The sequence below is a fragment of the Cyprinus carpio genome, chromosome A17 (genome assembly GCF_018340385.1).
Source record: "Cyprinus carpio isolate SPL01 chromosome A17, ASM1834038v1, whole genome shotgun sequence".
Classification (NCBI taxonomy): Eukaryota; Metazoa; Chordata; class Actinopteri; order Cypriniformes; family Cyprinidae; genus Cyprinus; species Cyprinus carpio.
The window spans coordinates 2,475,390-2,495,653 of record NC_056588.1 but is presented as its reverse complement, the minus strand read 5'-3'; the positions used below and the strand labels follow the sequence as shown (position 1 = coordinate 2,495,653).

General features: G+C 38.5%; 1 pseudogene; it reads left to right on the top strand.

Annotated features, from left to right (window-relative positions):
- The first annotated feature begins 2,411 nt into the window (after window positions 1–2,411).
- Window positions 2,412–19,208, top strand: LOC122148100 (annotated as a pseudogene).
- The last annotated feature ends 1,056 nt before the right edge of the window (window positions 19,209–20,264 follow it).

Below are 20,264 nucleotides of genomic sequence, written 5' to 3'. Positions count from 1 at the left end.
GGGGGAGTGAATAAACAGCACTCTCTCCACCTTCAATACCACCGACTGGGGTGCCCTTGAGCAAGGCACTGAACCTCCAGGCTGCTCCCTGGGCGCCGCAGCATAAATGGCTGCCCACTCCTCTGGTTGTGTGTTCACTGCTGTGTGTGTGTGCACTTTGGATGGGTTAATGCAGAGGCACGAATTCCGAGTATTGGGTCACCATGCTTGGCTGTATGTCACATCACTTATCACTTTTTTTTTTTACAGTTTTAACACATCATCCAGCTCCTTTGATCCTGATTCCCAAATCAAAAACATTCATTATTTCAAAACTAAAAAGTTTTTTGTAAGCTGAGAAAACAAGCCAAGATATTTCTTTCCAAAAATCCTTTGCATGATCACATTCAAAAAATAAGTGTGATATTGTTTCCAAATTAGAATTACAGAATGGGCATTGTAAAGAAACTTCCAACTTAAATTTAGAGAGTAAAGAATTACAAGGATAGTAAATATGAAGAATTTTATAATGAAGTTCTTTCATCTTGTTAGGCAACAGAAACTTGTTAATACCGGACCATATTTTAATAGTAGAGAAAAAAGGGTCATTTAATTTCCACTTATAAAATGCTTTAGGACGACAACTAAACTTCTTAGTAAGGGTTTTTCTAATACAAAAACCGTTACATTTAACATTAGAAAGCTCCAGACCTCAAAAAGATAATTTGGGCATTTCAGTTTTTGAAGAACTGTAACAATATGCACTAACCAAATAAAAATTAATAACCCATTCATGCACTCTATAGTCTAGGTATCCAGTTCAAAGATAGTTGAATATTCCGAATAGAAGTTTCCATCATTTTTTTTTAAAAATGTAGAGAACTCATGCAGGGCTCTGTCCCTCCAGGAAATTGAGCTTGACACCCCTGCATCAGAGGGTTAAACAGTCCATGCTTCAACCCGGCACTTTTTAGCATTTTTTTCCCTGTTACTGAAAAATGAGGTTTCCACTACTCCTCTGGTTTGATCATGACAGTTTTAATTAGCCCAGAGCGGTTAAGTCGCCCACAGTAATCTCTGTCAGATGTGGCACAGTCTCTGTTTGAAGATTTGGACTCTCTCCACTGGGAACGGAACTGATAAAGACGGGGGCTTTTGTCATATTCCTGTGGCAGAGGGTTTTTGCTTGTGCTCTGCTAATCTAGGAAAAGTTCCCCATGTGCTGGAAGCAACTGCAATGGATTTTATGGAGCTCATAGATAGTGTTTCAAGGAGGCTTCTTTTTCAGTGTTTTGCTTTTAACATAACTGGTTTAATTATGAATTGAGCCATACAATGCGTTTTAAACAGAATAGTAGTAATAATAAAATGCACAGGAACTCTAAAATATGGTGACTCAAAATATGTATGCCTGCATCTGTTTTCAAATAAATATATAGAAATTAGATGATTTCTTTGTGTTTCCTAAATGTTACTGTTTAACTTTTGCAGAAACCCAATAACAATTTCAGATTTCCATTGTCATAAAAAGTCAACGTGTTAAACTGTATGTCTTTTCTTTTGACAATAATGGTGGAAATTTTAATTTATTTTATTTAATTGATATTTTACAAATATTTTTTAAATAAATATTATTAAACATTTAATCATTGTGAAATGTATTTATTTGTAGTCAAAAAGGTTTTGTGTGCAGAAACTGACTTTCAGAATGAAACCCACCTTCAGTGTATTCAGTGTTCAATGAAAGGAAGATTTTTTCCCCGGATAATAATGGTGGAAACATTTATATTTATGTATTTATTTAAAAAAAGAAACCATTGTGTGCAGAAAATTGGCTTTCAAAAAAAAACAAACATGAAATATTAAATGTTTATTAAATGTGTGCAAATAAAAGTGCATGTTTTTTTTTCCTGGACAATAATGGTTGTATTTGTTTGTCAATTTAATTACTTGTTTGTGTGTTTGTTTTGTCAAAAAAAAATATTCATAAAATTCATATTTTTTACTTATTCATTATATTATCTCTCTCTCTGTCTCTACTCTTCCTACACACACACACACACACAACACACACACACACACACACACACACCACAACACACACACACACAACACACACACAAAATACTTTTTAATAATTTTTAATATACAAAATATACTTCTATAGTAAACTTATATTGTACAGTATATTGTACATGTGTGTATATATTTGTCACTACCAGCGACTATGATATTTTCAGGACTATTATTGTCGATAACGTGGAAAATGTCATAATACAGGATGTGTCAAGACTTTAATGGTAAATTATTGACGAGCCCTACAATGAATTTTAAGTAGCATTGACTCACGCCCATTACCGGTATAAACGGAAGTGCCGATCACCGGAACACGGAAGGTGGGGGGGGGGGGTGGAAGCGTTTCAGAGAGCAAGATGGCAGCAAAATCCGATGGCATGGGGGTCGTTACCGGTTTCGGCCAGCGCAAAAACGGACGAGGCGGTCGGCGGACGAGGATGCGCTGGACAGCGCGGCTATACACATATGCCACTGGACAACTCGTCGTCGTGCTATGGGCGTGCAGGAGCGCGTGTCTGCAGTCGCTGTGGGCGGACAGGGAATGCTGGAGGATGGCGAAAGCGGCCGCAGGCATCAGCAGCAGAAGGCGGGAAGAGAGGCATGTGGCTTGACTGCCTCTGGATCGTCCTCGCTCTGCTGACGTCTTCTTCTGGGACAGATCGGCACGGACTAGTGGCTGGCCTTTGGACGACTACTCACAAACGGGACTATCTGTGGTTCGGGCTCCCCGCTGTTCGTCGTGCTGGTGCCGTAGGTGCGGGTCGCTATTTCTTAGCTTCAGGTGTTTCGTCCAGGATTACACGGGCTGTGGTCTCGGGGCAGCCCCCCCCCCCCCCCTGGAGGGGCTCAGCGCAAAATCTACGTAAACAGCTCTGAGCTCGCAAGGAGCAGCATCGACGGCAGGACAGGTGTTCACCTGCTGTGATATACCTTTGGATCTGCAGAGCGTGGCGTGCATTTCATCCTTCAGAGTGGGCACCGTGTGGAGGGTAAGATGCGGACTGTCACATTAGGATGAAATGCACATGATAGTGCTTTCTTTTCGTAACCTCCAGATGAATTGCACAATTGAACATAGCACACATGAACATGCGAGTGCATGCAGATGGAACTCATATAAAATTGCTTTTCTTCTTTCAGTCAAGCCAAGCAGTCTAGCATACAGTTGCAAAACACTGATAGATTTTCTTTCTCTTGCTTTAAAGTGGCGTGGTTCACTGTCCTGATAAACGCCATCTGTGTAACCGATGCACACAAACACACGTTCCTTTGCAGCACGAATGACGGGCGCCAATGCAGGCGTGAGAGTGTGAAATATCGATTAGAGCGGGTACATAATTTACTGGAATGACCTCTGCAAGAGGAAAACAGACCTCAGTCTGTTTGGGTTGGTTTCTGCTGCATCCAGCTTGGGCTTGTATCTTTTAGGAAATGTGGCTCTCCACATTCAGTCTTTCTTTTCTTCAGTGATGTTTGTCCATAATTTCAAGCGTTCATATAGCTCATATTTCATGCTGATTGAAAAGCATGACTGTTCGGTGAGGAGTAATTGATGTCTCTCAACGTGAGAGAAACTATTTTAGTAAGTACATATGTTGTTTTTGCAGTTTGATATTTATATAATCTTTATGTTTTTTTTGTTACTCCAATATGGGAGTAATTTCCATTACACAATGTATAAAAATAAAAAAATTAGAATGATTAAGATTCTTACATTTTACTAATATATAAATATATATATTATATACTATATTATATAGTATATCCCTATAGTATAATATTTATAACAGAGACACACACTAAATATAGTAAATTATTTGTGGGATTTTTGAGGAGTAAAATTTGCTTAACTGACAGAATGTTGTTAATACTAATAATAATCTTCTTTACTTCGACTTGTATTTAATGTTTTAGAAGGAGATTTAGGATTTTAGCAAGTTTATAAAATTCCTAAAATTGTAATGTTAGAAATGTCTTGTTTTTTTCTGCATTAAAATAATGCCCAGTAAATTATTGTGGGGAGTTTCCTTGGGGTTACATTTGTTCTTGAATTGTCACTAAATTAATAATAACAACAACAACAACAACTATCTATATATATATATAGTATATATAAACTAACATCATAGATGTGTGTGTAGTGTGTGTGATGTGTGTGTGTGTGTGTGTGTGTGTGTGTGTGTGTGTGTGTCTGGGTGTGGTGTGTGTTTGGTTTTTTCTTCTTAATTTTTTGTGAAATGTGGCACAAACAGGTTGTTTGCCGTGATTTTTGTGTAATTCATCGAATTTCCCTTTTGCGTTATTTACTGCCATAGTTTTTAGGCTCAGTTGAAAAATGGTACAGTATAACTCCATCTGAAGTTAGCTGTCGTAATGGGTGAAGTGGAACATTCGTTTGAAATAGATTTTTCATAGAAACACACTTAGAATTGAAATGAAGGATAGGCGGCATGAATTTATCAGGTCAAACAATCCCGTGATCAGATTACAAACATTTTCCAAGTAGTAATCCAATTGTGTGCTCCGTTCTGTGAAAATGTAACAAACGGCCTGTGTCAGCTCCTACAGTACAGTAACCTGTTTCCTGAGAGTTTCCAGTGATATTAAGAATCGCTTGTTTTGATGTTTGCGCTTCATCAGCGGGGCGACAGGAAGATGTAGTCATTCGGCCAGGCCTGAAGAGACAATAAGTTGACTGTCAACGCCAGTTAAGATCATCTGTACGCTCAGGGGTGACCAGAAGCTGACGGCTCAGGCAGAGATTCGTTCCCAGTCGGCGCGGCAGCGCAGCACTCACCCTCTCTGTCTGGATGCACATATTCTTCCCTTGGCAGAGATCTAACACTGATGAGGGCGATGTGGGGGGGTTTTGTTCAGAGTGTAAGACCCACTTGACTCTGGTTTCCCAACAGCGTGAGAATCCTTTCAGCCCTTCCATGCATTTAGTGTTTACCCATGCCAGAGCATGTCAAGTTGGTTCTTCTGGTTACTGGACGTTGCTGATCGTTTCCACCTACAGTTGGGGACCCCCTAAAGTTAACATACGTACTTAGATAGATATACGAAACAACAGGAAATGATTATTAATCATTGCAAGATGGGTGGCTTGTTAGTTTTGGCAGTGTTATTCACCAGTCTGCTATTTTACATTTTTACCTTGACTATTCATCCATACTACCTATGGTAAATTACGCAATTTTTACATATGTCAGGCTTAATTGTCTGAGCGCGCGCGACAGCGACGCAGCGTGCATGTGTGTTTTTTGGCGGCCCCCATATCATTGCGCCTGACTATTTGCTGTAAAAGAGCGTTTTATTTCCACACGACGGAGTTTTAGGAGTTTTTTTCCCTGGTTACACCCCCCAAATTAACCCCCCGCCCCCACCCCACCCCCCCCAACCCTATCATGTGTAACGCCGTGTCCCTCGCGTTTTGGGTTGTTTCAGATCGCCCCCTTACTTTGTGGTGCCTTGCGCCGCAACAGTTTGTGAACCCTTTTCCCTCAACCCTTAAAATGTAGTTACATTCCCCACACTCCTTACACAACACTCAACCTCAACCCTGCACCTCGAGCCCTTGAATATGTGTGCCTTCCTGTTTTGACCGAGTAAACAGCACATTGCTCCTGGCTATGTTCTTGTACACCTCTCGCTCCAAAAGTTTTTTTGCTTCTTTGTCCTTTCGATCATTCAATCTATTTGCTAGGTAATGATTTGACACCCTACCTCAACCTACCAAACTTGCACTGCCAAACAAAGGTTTTCTAACTTTGTACTTGTTGTCCTGTACATTATATCTAAACAATATTAAAATCACCGAGACATTTCATTGAGGTAAAAATTATTAAGTTCTTCTTTTCTGAACAAAAAAAAAGCCCCAGGCAAAACCAATAAACTTCTTCAAAGAGGACCAAAATTTTTTAGGTATTTAAATTTTAACACTATTAGCTGCACCTTATTGGCAGATTTTGTTCTTGTTTTCAGGAAAATACATACCTCTATTTTTTGATAACGTTTTTCAAGAAAAACGGACGCCGTCACGGCAACTCTTTAAGTAATTTTTCCTCTGATATTTTAGCTAGATATGGAGATCTTTGCTGTGTAAAATAACAATCGGGTGGAAATCCCACAGACTGACATTGAAGCGAAAAAGCTGACGCTGTATTATATACGACAATAGGCAAAGACCTGAGCAGTGAATACAGGACCCGTAAGAAACCACCTACTGCTAGTCAACCTCCTAAGTCATCCACCAATCGCAAGAAACCAAAACGACACCTAATCTGCATTCTAGGATCTGTTATTAAACCTCTGGACACTTTCGTCCTCCTATTGAAGTGGGTGAGCTCTGGGTCTGTGTGTCCTTAGGCAGGCACTAGCTCTCGGTCCAGAAGCTGAGATGGTGGCTGTATATGTTGGCAACTGACACACCTGACCTGAATTCGCCTGTATCTGTTCAGTGCACTTTCACTCAACAACTTCAGACCGCCAGTGCTCACACCTTCAGTGTACCCCCATCACCTGAGGTTTCGACTGCCTCCACTTCTAACACAGCACGAGCGGTTTCTGTGGACGAGACAGACGCAGTCTGCTCTACCACAATCACTGCGACAACGGCTCCCTCAACAAGATGATGCTTCCATGTTTTCTCCGTCCACCCCTTCATGCAACGTACCCCTTGTTTGATGTTCATTGATCAATTGTACATTGTTTATTTCATTTTGCTTGAGCTCTATTCTGTCGTAATGCACATGAGAAAATAACCAACAGAAGCGTCTCCAGTACCAAGTTGTCATCAGTGGAGCCTTGCAGTTGATGGTATATAGGGTTTGATGTTAAAATTCTTCTGCATACCTGGTTACAGTCATGGACAATAAGCCATACCTGCACCGTGCCCACACACCCACTTTCGTATTTTGTTTTTATAGTTCTACAATGCGCTTCTTATTAGAACCGCTAGAGTAAGAAACAATCCGAAGAAGATATGAATGCGTTTTTTTTTTTTTTTCACAATATGACAGATCGTTTTACTATCAGATTAATGTTTTTTAGTGTCCGATATACTATTGTCGATTTTTGTAATAATTCTCAGTTTTATTTTGATGTTTTCCCAATGTTTCTTTTAATTGAAAAGTTTTTGTACTTTTGTTGTGGTTTTTTGTTGTCATTTTTATTATTTTCCTATGTCTCTATAGTTTTTAAGTTATTTTTTTTTAGGGGGGGGGGGCAAAAGACCGTTACAAAACTAATCAATAAATATTGTTTATTTTTCGGTAAAAAAAAAACAAAAAACTAACTGAGAATGCTTATATATATTTTATCTTTATTTTTATTTCAGTTTCTTCATTTTATGTTAACCATTTATTTCATTTACCCTGGAACGTTTCTTTAAACTATTTGATTTCCCATTTAAATCCAGTTTATTTATATGACATCTGTTACTTGTTATATTTCAGCATATAAAGGTATGGCATCGTGATTTTTATTTATAGTGTAACAAAAACGAAAACGTTAAAAACCACATAAAAAAAAAAATTTGTGTACTTGAAATATAAACCTAAACACAGCAATTAAATATAAAATTCAGACTTTGTGCCACGGCAAACATTTTCTCATTTTAATTTAGTTTAATTAGGGGTACTAAACTAGACTAAAAATGAATATACAAAAACTAATGTTTAGACTGGTTTTTAAAAAGCTATTTAAAAAATTATTTAAAAAAATAGCCCAAAACAATACAAATTATTAAAATGTAAAATAAATTTAAAAGAAAGATAACGCAAAAAAGAAGAATGTAGTTTCTAATCTATCTATTCTATCTATCTATTGGTTCTATCTATCTATCTTTCCGATCTATCTATCTATCTATCTATCTATCTCTATCTACTCATAGAGTGTCTATTCTATCTATTCTATCTATATGTCTATCTGTCTGTCTGTCTGTCTCATCTGGTCTAGCTATCTATGTTAGAAAAAATAAAAACCATTATAATATAAATCTGGTATGAATGTAGCAATTCAGTTTGAAATGGTCAACATGCCCCAGGGATATTTCTGAATTAATAATGTGTTTCGCATTTAAAACCGGAGTAGCTCTTACATCTACTTGAGACCTATCCTAATCTCTCCCTCCATCCATCTAACCCTGTAGATAACGGCCGAACCTAAAATTTTATTTGGCTTTTTATCGGGGAATTAGATTTATGGGACTTTCAGAGAGAGATTGACAAGCTTATAGTGTTTAGCTTCTTGCATGTATGAGTGGTTCGTAAAGGATTATTGATTGTTGAATTCATCCTGCTGGTGTGCCGACCAAAAAATATCCATAACAGAATAGGGAATATCCAGCAAAAATAGGAAAATGGGATTTGCTGGATATGGAATAAACTCTCAGGGATCCGACATTAGCGAGACTAAACCAGTACTTTACTTTTTGAGAATCTACTGGTCCTTTTGACAGAGGTCATATCATGCATTTTCTTTTCATATAATCTAATATATGCTGCGTTTCTTTGTGTGCAAAATGTCATGGTGACATCAATGATTTACTGACCCTTTAGATGTTTTTATGTATTGAGCCCCTTTACTAAATGCTAAGAAAAACAGTCTCAACTAGCTGAAAAACGACGGTCTAACAAGTCTGTTTTCCTCAGATTGTATGGCTGCACTTGCTCAAAACAGTTTGTTCAAACTGTTAAACTTTTATGAACTAAACCATGATATTTCCTTATAAAAGATCTGCTGCGAGAACCTGAGTGTCGCCTCAACACCTCAGTGTTAAAGTTGTGTTCAATTATTGATTGCAGGCACCATCTGTGCAATTTTCAGGGTAAAAGCATAAAGCCTGTGAAATGAATCTATCCTCCCTGCGGGAGTTTCAGTAACAGCTCTCCAGAAGAGAAAGAGAGAGAGTTTGCAGTGTCTCAGCAGGTTATTTCTCTTAGTCATGATGCACTTGCTAGAATATACGCACCTGAATGATTCATCTAGGGGTCAAATGAAGGAGCAAACGTGAAAATTGTCTTGTTTCACAAAAAATCTGGACAATTTTACATGTAGACATGTATATCTTAAAGGAATAGTTCACCCCAAAAATAAAAAAATGTTATGAACAGGGTATTCACCATCAGGGGCTATCCAAGATGTATAAAGAGTTTGTTTTTTTCATCACGATTTGGAGAAGATGTAGCCATCACATCACTTGCGTCAACAATGGATGCTCGGCGTGAATGGCGTGCCGTCAGAATGAGAGTCCACAACTTAGCTGATAAAAAACAATCACACAATAATCCACAAGTAATCCACACCATCGAGGACGTCCAGTCCATCAGTGAATGTCTTGAGAAGCAAAAAAGCTGCATGGTTTGTAAGAAAAGGGAAATCCATCAATGGCGTGGTCGTTAACGTCCAACTGTGGCTTCTCACAAAAAGTACAACTATGCCATAATATTGCTTTTTTCAAGTGAAAAAGTTTGCTTTGTCTGATTCCCTCTTAAAAAGAATAGAAGGAAAAATCTACAAAGTGAAAACAGTAACCCATTCACTGAAGAAACAAACTCATCTAACATTTTTTTGATTGCCTGAAGGTGAGTTCCTTCAGCAAAGAACAGCAAAAATTTTTCCTTTAAAATAATGCTCTGGAAGGCATCCAAGGTTTAAATGTTTGTTTCCAGTGTTAAAATACTTTTCTGTATGTCTACGGTGTTTAATGTGCAGAGACAAAACTATAAGTTGCAGTTCTATAGTTTAAGTGCATTTTCTGGGGCATGCACTTGGGCGTTTTGGAAAAAGGCGCATGAAGGTTATTCCCTGACATTTAGAGACACCTTGTCTCTGCATGGGGAAAAATGCCAGCACACAGTACATCACGGAAATTTGATTCAAAACGTATTATATTATTTTAAGATTTGGACTGCAACGTACTGTTTTAGAACTAAGAGACAAAATAAAAATTAATACCAAACAACAAAATGATCTTTAATTAAACGTATAGCATATCATAACACAGAAGAAACTGTCTGCTGGAATACATTTAAAAAAGCATTTTCGATTTGGGTGGTCTTGTGGGACTTAGGCAGGTCTCTGCTGAAATCTGTCACCATGCATTTGAATGTATTTTTGTTGTTTTGCAGTTGTCACAGTGTTTAGAGTGTTTTCCTATCTGATATTTTATGCAAAATATGTAGCTAGGGCTAGAAAAGCATTTTTGTGTGTGCATTTTACATAAAGTCTCTGGGGCTGTTTTGTCTCTTTCAGTGGTAGTTTTTTGCATGATTTCTGACCCTCCTCACCAGTGTTTGCTTTAGCTCTTTTTCTTGGCTGTAGTATGATTTTGATATCATTTTCATATTGTGGTGTTGATAAATGTGTGAGGGATAATGTACAGTTATGGTAATACATCTCATATCACCCTATAGGGGGTTGTTATGTGATTAATGACTAACTGTTTGTGTGTGTGTGTGGTGTGTGTGTGTGTGTGTGTGTTGTGTGTGTGTGTGTGTGTGTGTGTGTGTGAGAGAGTGTGTATAATATTTGTATAACTAGAATAGGAGTTTGTTTCGAATTTATGGGTCAGTTTACATCTAGCGCTATAGCATTCAGGTTCAGAAATTCTCTTCCGTCCCTCTGCTGCTTTACAAGTTTCCATTTTCATTTTCTGCCTTGTTTGGAGTCATTTCAGGCCATTTTCATTTGATGTCTTCCTCGATCCCATAATTGTGTTGGAGTTCGTTTCTCTCCCCTTCACCCCACACTCATTTCATGACTCCATTATGTTCTGTTTGTTTCGCTTTAGTTTTCCTGATGGGCTGGTGATCTAGACAGAAGCAGTTTGGTTTGGGACAGGGAGGTTTACTCGCTCAACTACCTCGCTCACAGGAGAGGAAAAAGAAAGAAAGGGCGTCTGGAACAGAGCGAGATGATTGTAAGTCTTACCTCTCGTCTCTTTATTTTCCGGATTTTCTTTTCTGTTCCTATTAAAAGCAAAAGCATCTGTCCTTTTTCAACCGCGCCACCTCTAAACAACTTGTTTTACTTCAAAAATTTACGTGGCGCTCTGCAAAGTGAGACGAAAGAGAAGAAAAGAAATGGGCATATCACATGCAATCATAATGTTCCCTGATCATTTTCCCTTTGGCTCTCTCCATATGTTGGTGTTGGGTGATATGAAACAGTGGAAATCCTTTTTCATAGTATTCCCAGGAAGGATTAGCAGGACAAAACGTCCAGTATTGACAGGCGGTGCGAATCTTTCATCTCGAGATGTCACAGTTTTATGATGGAGAGGGCAAATCGCTGTAATTCTGTTTGTCTGTATTTAGACTTTGGAAAAGTCTATTGTTTTATATGAACCCAATGTGCTGAGTGTGTTTTTTGCATTCATAGTTTTGTTGCGTGGGCTTCACAAGAGACTGAGAGATTTTAGATCAATATAGGTTTGCATTAATATAGACACACATCTATAATTTCTCTCTTTTCTAGGAGCTCTTGCTCTTTCACAGTTTTCCTAGTGTTTCTTTATTATAATGAATTCATCTTAAGGTTCTTTATATTCAGAAAAATGATTGAGCATCAAATCGGTATATTTACTTTTATAATAATACAAAAAAAAAATCTATCATAAAACCACAAAAAAAAACATTTAGAATGTTTTAGAAACTTTAAAATATTTCTACTCCATATAAAAATCTTTCAAAAAATCTTCAAAAATGTTACGCTGTTTTCAACATTGATAAATAATAAGAAATTATTTCTGAGCAGCAAATCAGTATATTAGAATGATTTCTGAAGATCATGCGACACTGAAGGACTGGAGTAATGATGCTGAAAATTCAACTTTGATCACAGGAATAAATTACGTTTTACCAATATATTCAGATAGAAAAACAGTTATTTGAATTTGTAAAAGTGTTTCACAATGTGTTATGCTGGTGGATTTTTTTTTTATCAAATAAATACAGCCAGCCTTGTTGTGGCATATGCTACTAAAACATTTAAACTATATGGTCACAGTACATCCGATCTTTTCCTTCCTTTCGAATTTGTGGGCTAAATTGATGCCGACTTTCAAACAGAGTGATTTTAGTACATGGCACTCCATGCTTTTAAGGGGGTATTGACTAACACTGGGAACCAGCTTGGTGGTATGAAACCCAACATGTACTGTAACCTGGCCCCCATTCCCATCCCCATCTCGGGGTCGATATCAGGTGGCACAGCTGCGTATGGTGACTCATTCAGCTGGAAACATAAAGCAAGATAAAATGCCGCTCACTGAGTGCTTCCTGTGCGGTACTATTAGAGAGATCTGAGATATAAACTCTTTCTGTCTGGTGTTAGGACTCATTCCTGAAGCCTTGCCGGATCGGCAGAGGTTATCCCCGGTTCAGGCAGTGCAGTATCTACTGGCTATGTATCAGCACAAAGAGGTTGTCTGTTTGTTTGCAATTACAGTCACTATTGGGCATTAATCATTTTAGTGCAGAAACGTCCTACAGTGACTGTAAATAAATGCAGTGTTAATATGGGGAAACTGTGAAATCGCTGAGATGCAAGATGTGATGGGCATATTTGATGGCAATCTTTCTTGAAATAAAATATAAAAATGGTATAATTATTTGGCAGGTAGTGGTCAAAGCTATTCAAAATATCACTGCCAAAAAAAAAAAAATCACTGGAGCAGGCGGCAATGCCTTCTTGTCACCTGTATAGTGTGCAATTGAATATTGCCTAAATATTTGTCCTAAAATAGGTGTGTGGTATTCAGGTCCTCCAGGATCAGGATTGAGGAACACTGATGTAATAAGTCCCTTGATGGGAAAACTCCTGCTGCCATGTGCTCGAGGCTCATTTTATAGCCCTAAATAATTCACACTCACGTCCAGAGTTGCTGTGTTTCAAGCAGCCTGTGAAAACTGATGGCCAACTGCGATCGCTTCAAATTAATTGCACAATTTAAATAAATAGCTACGTCAGGCTGTATTTATTTATTTATTTCCAAAATACCGTATTTTTGAGGACCCTTGATGCTTTGTAACTGTGTCCATCTCTGGTAAAATGCATTGATGGGAAGTCAGATGGTGATGCCAAGTGTGCAGTTGGAGAAAAATATCCCTAAATTATTGCTAGTTCTTGGATGCGAACACCACATATACTGTAATGTAGATTTATTGGGACCTTAACCCTGCATTAAATGCTGACCTGAAAAAGTAAGGTGACCAGATTTCTGAAATAGAAACCAGAGATTTCCTAGTTCAGTGGTCAAAATATAAATATTAATATTAATATACAAATTATAATTGAAATCTCATGAATTATTCTCTATTAATTAAAAAAAAAAAAATCCTTAAAAAAAAAAGCCTTAAGTAGTTAATGTAATTCACTAAAAACTCGAACTATAAAAAATAGTTAATAACCATTGCAAATGGCAAACAGTATTATAACATAAATATGACTTTCCACAAAATACATTACAAAAAATAAAACATAAGATACAAGAGAACCTAAGATAAATAAAACTGTATTTAAAACAAAATATTTTCAGTTTTCTAATTGCATGAAATATTTTCATTTTCACATTGTGACTATTTTTAATTACAACTTTTAACATTTTATTTTATGTTTGTGCTTTAAGAAATGGATTCTCTACTATCTCTAAAATTTAGGCTGATTCATTTACCTTTTAGTGTAATTTTGAGGCACAAAGTAGTGTGCTTTCTGCAAGTATAATTGGAAATGTATTTTTATTTGTTTATTTTTTATTATTATTATCAAAGAGTACATTCACCCACGGTCTTATAAATAAGATGTGTGAGGGGAATTTCTTTGTTGTGAATAGGCAGAACATCCGAGAGAACATTTAAAATTGTGTGCAAATAATGCTATTTATTGATGACAGATCGTTTTGTGCATATGTTGTGGTGTTTCTCTGATTTCTGTGTAGCATGGGATCCACAAGATTGAACTAAAAAAAGGACCACCTGCATATTTTTTTTTCATATGCAAAAAAACTGATTCTGTTTACAAGAAAAATTACTAATTTTGTCCAGAGATGCATGTGTTTTATTAGCTGTGCAATCTTTCGATCTCTGAACAGGTATATTCCTTACAATGTACCTGGGCATCCAGAGTCGACGGCAGACGGAACACAGGCGGGGCGCTTCTACTGGGCGATGATGTACGAGTATTGCTGACGTCAACATGCTCCAGGCTGCTGGAGACGTTTCTAGAGAGTGCCCCCCAATGGGTGCTACAACTCTGTATAATGATCCAGAAGAACCCGGGCCGAGACGCTTGCAGTGTAAGTGTGAACCGTACCATTAGTGGAGTTAGTTCCCGTCAACTACAGTTTTGAGCTTGCAATTGTAAACTTTAAGAATGCATGATAAATGCTAGCTAAACAGATCCCTCTATGTCACATAGACGTCTACAGAAGGGGACTACAGTGGTTTTTGGGGACATTATGAGGTAATCTCATCTACTCACTAGTCCGCTTTCACAGCCTCGTTGTGTTTTACACATTTACATTACATTTAGTCATTTAGCAGATGGTTTTTATCCAAATCAACTTTCAAATGAGGACAATAGAAGCAATCAACCAACAAAAGAGCCGCCACAATATGTGAATGCTGTGACAAGTGGCCCGTTAGTCTAACACAGTGCACATATAAAATAAATAAAAACAAAACAAGTAAATAGAATAGAAAAAGAATAGAGAGTGCTAGTGTTTGAGGTCAATTTGTTTAAGAAATAAAAAGGAATAAGTAGACAGAATAGAAATGGAATCGAGAGTGCTAGTGTTAGAGGGTTATATTTTTAAAAATAAAAAGAAAACAAGTAGATAGAATAGAAATAGAGAAGTGCAAGGTTTTTTTTTTTTTTGAATAAATGAAAAGAAAACAGGTATAATATTGCTAGTGTTAGAGGGTTAAGTGTTGATGGAAGAGATGAGTCTTTAGCCATTTCTTTAAGATGGCTAAAGACTCAGCTGCTTGGATTGAGCAGGTCGTTTCACGCAGCAGGGAACAGTTTAAGGTAAAGGTCCCAGGAAAGTGATGTTTGTGCTTGTTTGGGATGGCACTATAATGCGCCACCGTTCACTATGCAGAAAGCTTTTAGAGGGCAAATAAGTCTGAAGTAGTGGAATTTAGGTAAAGGATGCAGAGCCAGTGGTTGTTTTTGTAGACAAACATCAATGCCTTGAATTTTATGCAACTAATATTGGTAACCGGTGCAAATTGATGAACAGATGTGTGACATGCACTCTTTTCGACTCATTAAAGACTAATTTTGTAGCCGGCAGTTAGTCTGGATTAGTGGGTTGAAGAGATTTGAAAGAACTGGCTGGAAAAACCTGCCAGTATTACAATAGTCCAGACTGGACAGAACAAGAGCTTCTTAATGTTTTTTATAAGGCAAATCTTCAGCTGATTCATCAGTCACAACTCCAAGGTTCCTGGCTGTCCTGGAAGGTGTTTTGGTGATGCACCTAGCTGGATGGAGAACCATTGTGATGAAAAGTGATGTGTTGGCTGAAACCACAAGCAGTTCTGTCTTGGCAAGGTTGAGTTAAAGGTGATGGTCTTTCATCCAGCAAGAAATGTCTGTTAGGCAAGCTGAAATGTGAGCAGCTATCGTCGGATCACTCAGGATGGAATAAGAGGTAGAGTTGAGTGTCATCAGCATAGCAGTGATGTGAAAAGCCATGTTTCTGAATGACAGAACCTAGTGATACCATGTACACAGAGAAGAGAAATGGTCTAAGAACTGAGCCCTGAGGCACCCCTGTAGCTAGATGTTACAACCTGGACACCTCACCACCCCTCCAAGATACTTTGAAGGACCTACTGTATCTGATAGGTAAGACTCAAACCCACTGGAGTGCGGTTCCCTGAGATGCCCTTTGCCAAGAAGGCAAATTCATGCACTTTTGCCAAAGTATAACTACCTTAATCTTTTCAACATTTAGATTTTAAATAATGATTGAAAGAGTTGTCGGACACTTGTTGTGTTGACGTTGAAGTCATGCGACTGTCATGCAAGCTAAGTTTAGTTTTTGTATTTAGGCTTCAACATTCATAAAAGTTGTGTTCATATTTTTTTTTGATGAACAAAACATGTATGAATCGCAAACTTTTGTTGGTCACAGAGCTTATTTTCTGCAGTGAAAAAAGCCAATTTTTTCATTGGCTTTTGGATAAAAGGAAACCAGGGTGATGCTAACTTGTGTGCTGGCCTACAAACATGGTCTCTTCCCTGCAGCACTCTGTTCAATGTGATTTAAGTGAAAGACATCACTTGAAGAGTATTTTTGCATCTGCAGTATTTTTTCAAAACATTTCTGGTCAATATTCAGAACATTTTTGTGATGCTTGTGATTTAAAATGTATGTTGTTAAAGCAATAAGTTCACTCAAGTTGATTCCCCTTCAACCCGATCAAACACACATGAACCAGGTAATGAAGGTGTTCAAGGTTACTTGAAAATTAGAGGCAGGGGTTGGTTGGCAGTAGGGTTGGAACTGAAAGTCTACAGGAAGGTAGATCTCCAGGAAAGGTTGGAGACTCCTGGTCTAGATGAAATTCTCGAACACAAGTAGTCATAGAAGACGCATTTAAAAAGCATGTTAATACCAGGTGTAAACGGTAATGTGTCTTGGCTGACCACTTGTGATGGGGTCACTGAATACATATCTTATCAGGTGGATATTACAGTGGTTCTCAACCACATTCCTGGAGCCCCCCCACACCGCACATTTTGCATGTCTCCTTTGTCTGGTACATCCATTGCAGGTCTAGGAGTTTCTACTAATACTAGCTGATGAACTTAATCAGGTTTTTTGATTAGTGAGACATGCACAATGTGCAGTGTTAGGTGGGGGGTGGGGGGGTCTCCAGGAATGTTGAGAGAACCACTGGCCTATGATAAGTAAACTGAAGAATGTCTCTCATCATGAACACCTCCACAGGTGTCTCCTCCGTTGCCTCTCTACTCTCGCTGGCCTGGGTCCTGGCTTCATACCAACAAGCTCCTGCGTGACTCCAGAGATGACAAAAAAGAGCATGAGCTACAGAGGCGCACTGATCCACATCTTCTGGAGGCTTTTCACAATATCCTCACGGGTGCTCTCCTTCGCACTCTTCGCTTCACCATCTTCCACATCCTACTTCGGCATCTTCGTGGTCGTGCACTGGTGCGCCATGGCGTTCTGGATCGTGCACGGTGGCACGGATTTTTGCATGTCCAAATGGGAAGAGGTGCTCTTCAACATGGTGGTGGGCATCGTCTACATCTTCTGCTGGTTCAACGTGAAGGAGGGCCGAACCCGGTTACCGCATGGTGATCTACTACTTCGTGGTGCTTGCCGAGCAATACGGTGCTAACTTGCCTGTGGTACGCTACAGAGACCCAGTCACCACTGACTCCTATGCAGTGCTGGTGCTCTGCGGGGTTTACTTAACCTTCGCCTCCGGGGTGGTTTTCATGGGCATCTACTACGGGTTCCTTCATCCGATGGGACCTAAAATAAGGGTGCTAGCTAGCTCCTGTTGTGCTGAGCTTCTTTGGGGACTTCCGTTTCCCCCGGAGGCTGAGCCCATGGCGCCCACCCCTGGGCCACGAGCGTCCCAACCTACTCCCTCCCGGGCTTCCATGGGGGCCTTTGGTCAGCAGGACGACGCCCCTGGCAGACACCCTGTCTGCCCGTGTTTCAGGTGCGCTCGCACCGAGCCCACCACTCCCTTGGGCCGCTACCGGCCGGAGGGACCTCTGATCAAGATCGACATGCCCAGGAAACGCTACCCAGCCTGGGACGCGCACTTTGTGGACAGGCGCTTGCGAAGGACGATAAACATCCTGCAGTTCATCACGCCCGCCACTGTCGGGATCAGGTACAGGGACGGACCGCTGCTATACGAGCTCCAGCAGTACGAGTCGTCCCTGTGATGTCTGACGTCCACATTTAGTTTCAGATCTGCCACGTTCCGCAAAATGCATGCCATTTTGGTTTGCGTATAAATGCGTATTTGTTTGTAAAAGAGTGTAAGCATCAAGCATTGCACATTTTTCTTTTACATCAAAAACCTCCAAAAGATGTGTATATATTTTGTATGTATATACTGTCTCTTTTTTACAATATCCATTTAAAAATGTGTCCCCATGAAGGGATATGTATACGTCATAGTGTTTACAGCCGGTAGAAACCATTACATTGGAAAAATGGAGATTGGTTGACCACATCAACACCGCCTTGAGTTCTTAACATCTTTTTTATTAATCTATACTAGCTGATCTGATATTTCAGAGCTTGTTTTCACACTTGTGTTGATTGATATGTTCAAGTTGTGGTTTACATTCAAGAAACACCTGCTTTAACCTAGATTTTCCATTTGTGATTTGCATTGACAATGCAATCAAAAGTCACTTATTTTCAGTAAGAGTTGTAGTTTTTTAAATAGGAAGTTCTACTAGTAAACTACAGTAGAGTTATTTGGCGACCTCTAGTGAATTAATCGCTGTACCGGATCTCTTTACACTGACCTCTGCAGGCGAGAATCCACCTGTCGGCCAAAATCCAAGTGGCATTCATTGTCTGTTTGCCTTAAAATCTATATTTAGTTTGTTAAAGTGTCTTGATTATTGTATTCTTTGGTTATTAAAGAAATACCTCATTGACTCTGTATAGCACAGTTCAAATCCATTAAACCCTTTGCACAATAAGTATGGTTAATATTGCACTGAGAATCATGTTGGGTCTGTTTAGTGGGAATTTATATTAATAATTGAATAATAAAAGCACACAGCTGATGCGTGGTTCTGAAGGAACAGTTTTGTAAAGAGAATAGCACATTGAATTGATTTATTAATATTATTATTATTTTCGCTCAGTTTTTAGGATGCTTTTGTTTCGTGGCTTTGTTCACACCGCAAGCCAAAATCCCTCATTCTAATTTTCAGCTCCTTAAATGATGTATTATATATTTATTTCTATTTATTATAATTCTAACTTAATATAATAGTTTATAATTCAGTTTTATTATTACAAATTTGAGAAGTATGTAATTTTAAATGATAGAATTTTTTTTTATAACTTGCATTTTTAGAAATGATATATTTATTAGTATTTACCAGGTTTAACATCATTCCACTGACCAAGTGTGAAAGTGAGCAATTATGGACGAATGTCGAACTTGATTGGTTCACACATGTGAGTGGAAAACAAGTCAGATTTAGTCCAGATTCAGCTGCGGTGTGAACATAGCCCATGTTTTATCTCATCAGAAATAAGCACAGAAAACCCTCGGCAAGGGTGGCGTTGTATGACTGGTCCTCTCCATTATTTCAACTCTTTTTTTTCGAGCATTTAGACTGCATAGTGTGTATCCGGTTACTACTCTCATCTGTTTGTCTGGTCTCGTCATCCAAAATTCCAAGTAATAAACTTGTGAGGTGCAGAAATGTGGCTGCGGTTCTCTGAGGAACCCTGGCCCACATATTTTTCCTATGTGCAATGACTTAATCGTCAGTTTTTTAACGTTTATTTTATTCTAAGGTGCAACAAGATGCTAAGCTAATGGCATTTGAAGTTATCTTTGCCTGAATATACCTGAGTGTATTTACACAAGTAACCTTGGCAGAGTCTCACCATAGGAGGATTTTGCGATCGTCTGAGAAGAGGATGATAATTGCCTCAACACACAGGGCTTGCTGCCACCTGCAGCGCGAAACAAAGCCAAATCACATCCTCTACTGTAAAAGTCTCTCTCTGCTATTGGTGCATCCAGCCACTGTCAAGGTCGTCCTCCTTGCTGATTGGTGCTTATAGTGAAGCATTTATTTCTTGCTATCTAAGCATGCAGTTTGTTTTTTTGGTGCTACTCTGATTATTTTGCCATGTGAAAACTGTGGGTTTATTAAAAGTGCACCAAGTATTTATTTATTTTTTTTTTAACTGTAAAGATTTTTACCCCTAAACAAATAACTATATTCTGAAAAGTGTTTAAAATGATGCACATAAAAAAGCACTTCCTTCTCAAAATGCATGAGATGTCAAAATATTTTAGTAACTATTTTCACTCAAACATATGCAAGTAAATTTCACAAATAAATGCAAAAAATTTGAAGTAGAAAGATTTAAATATTATTTTCTTGTAAAATGTACTCTTTAAAGTATCTACTTTAAATATAAATATAAAGAGCTCCCACAAACAATG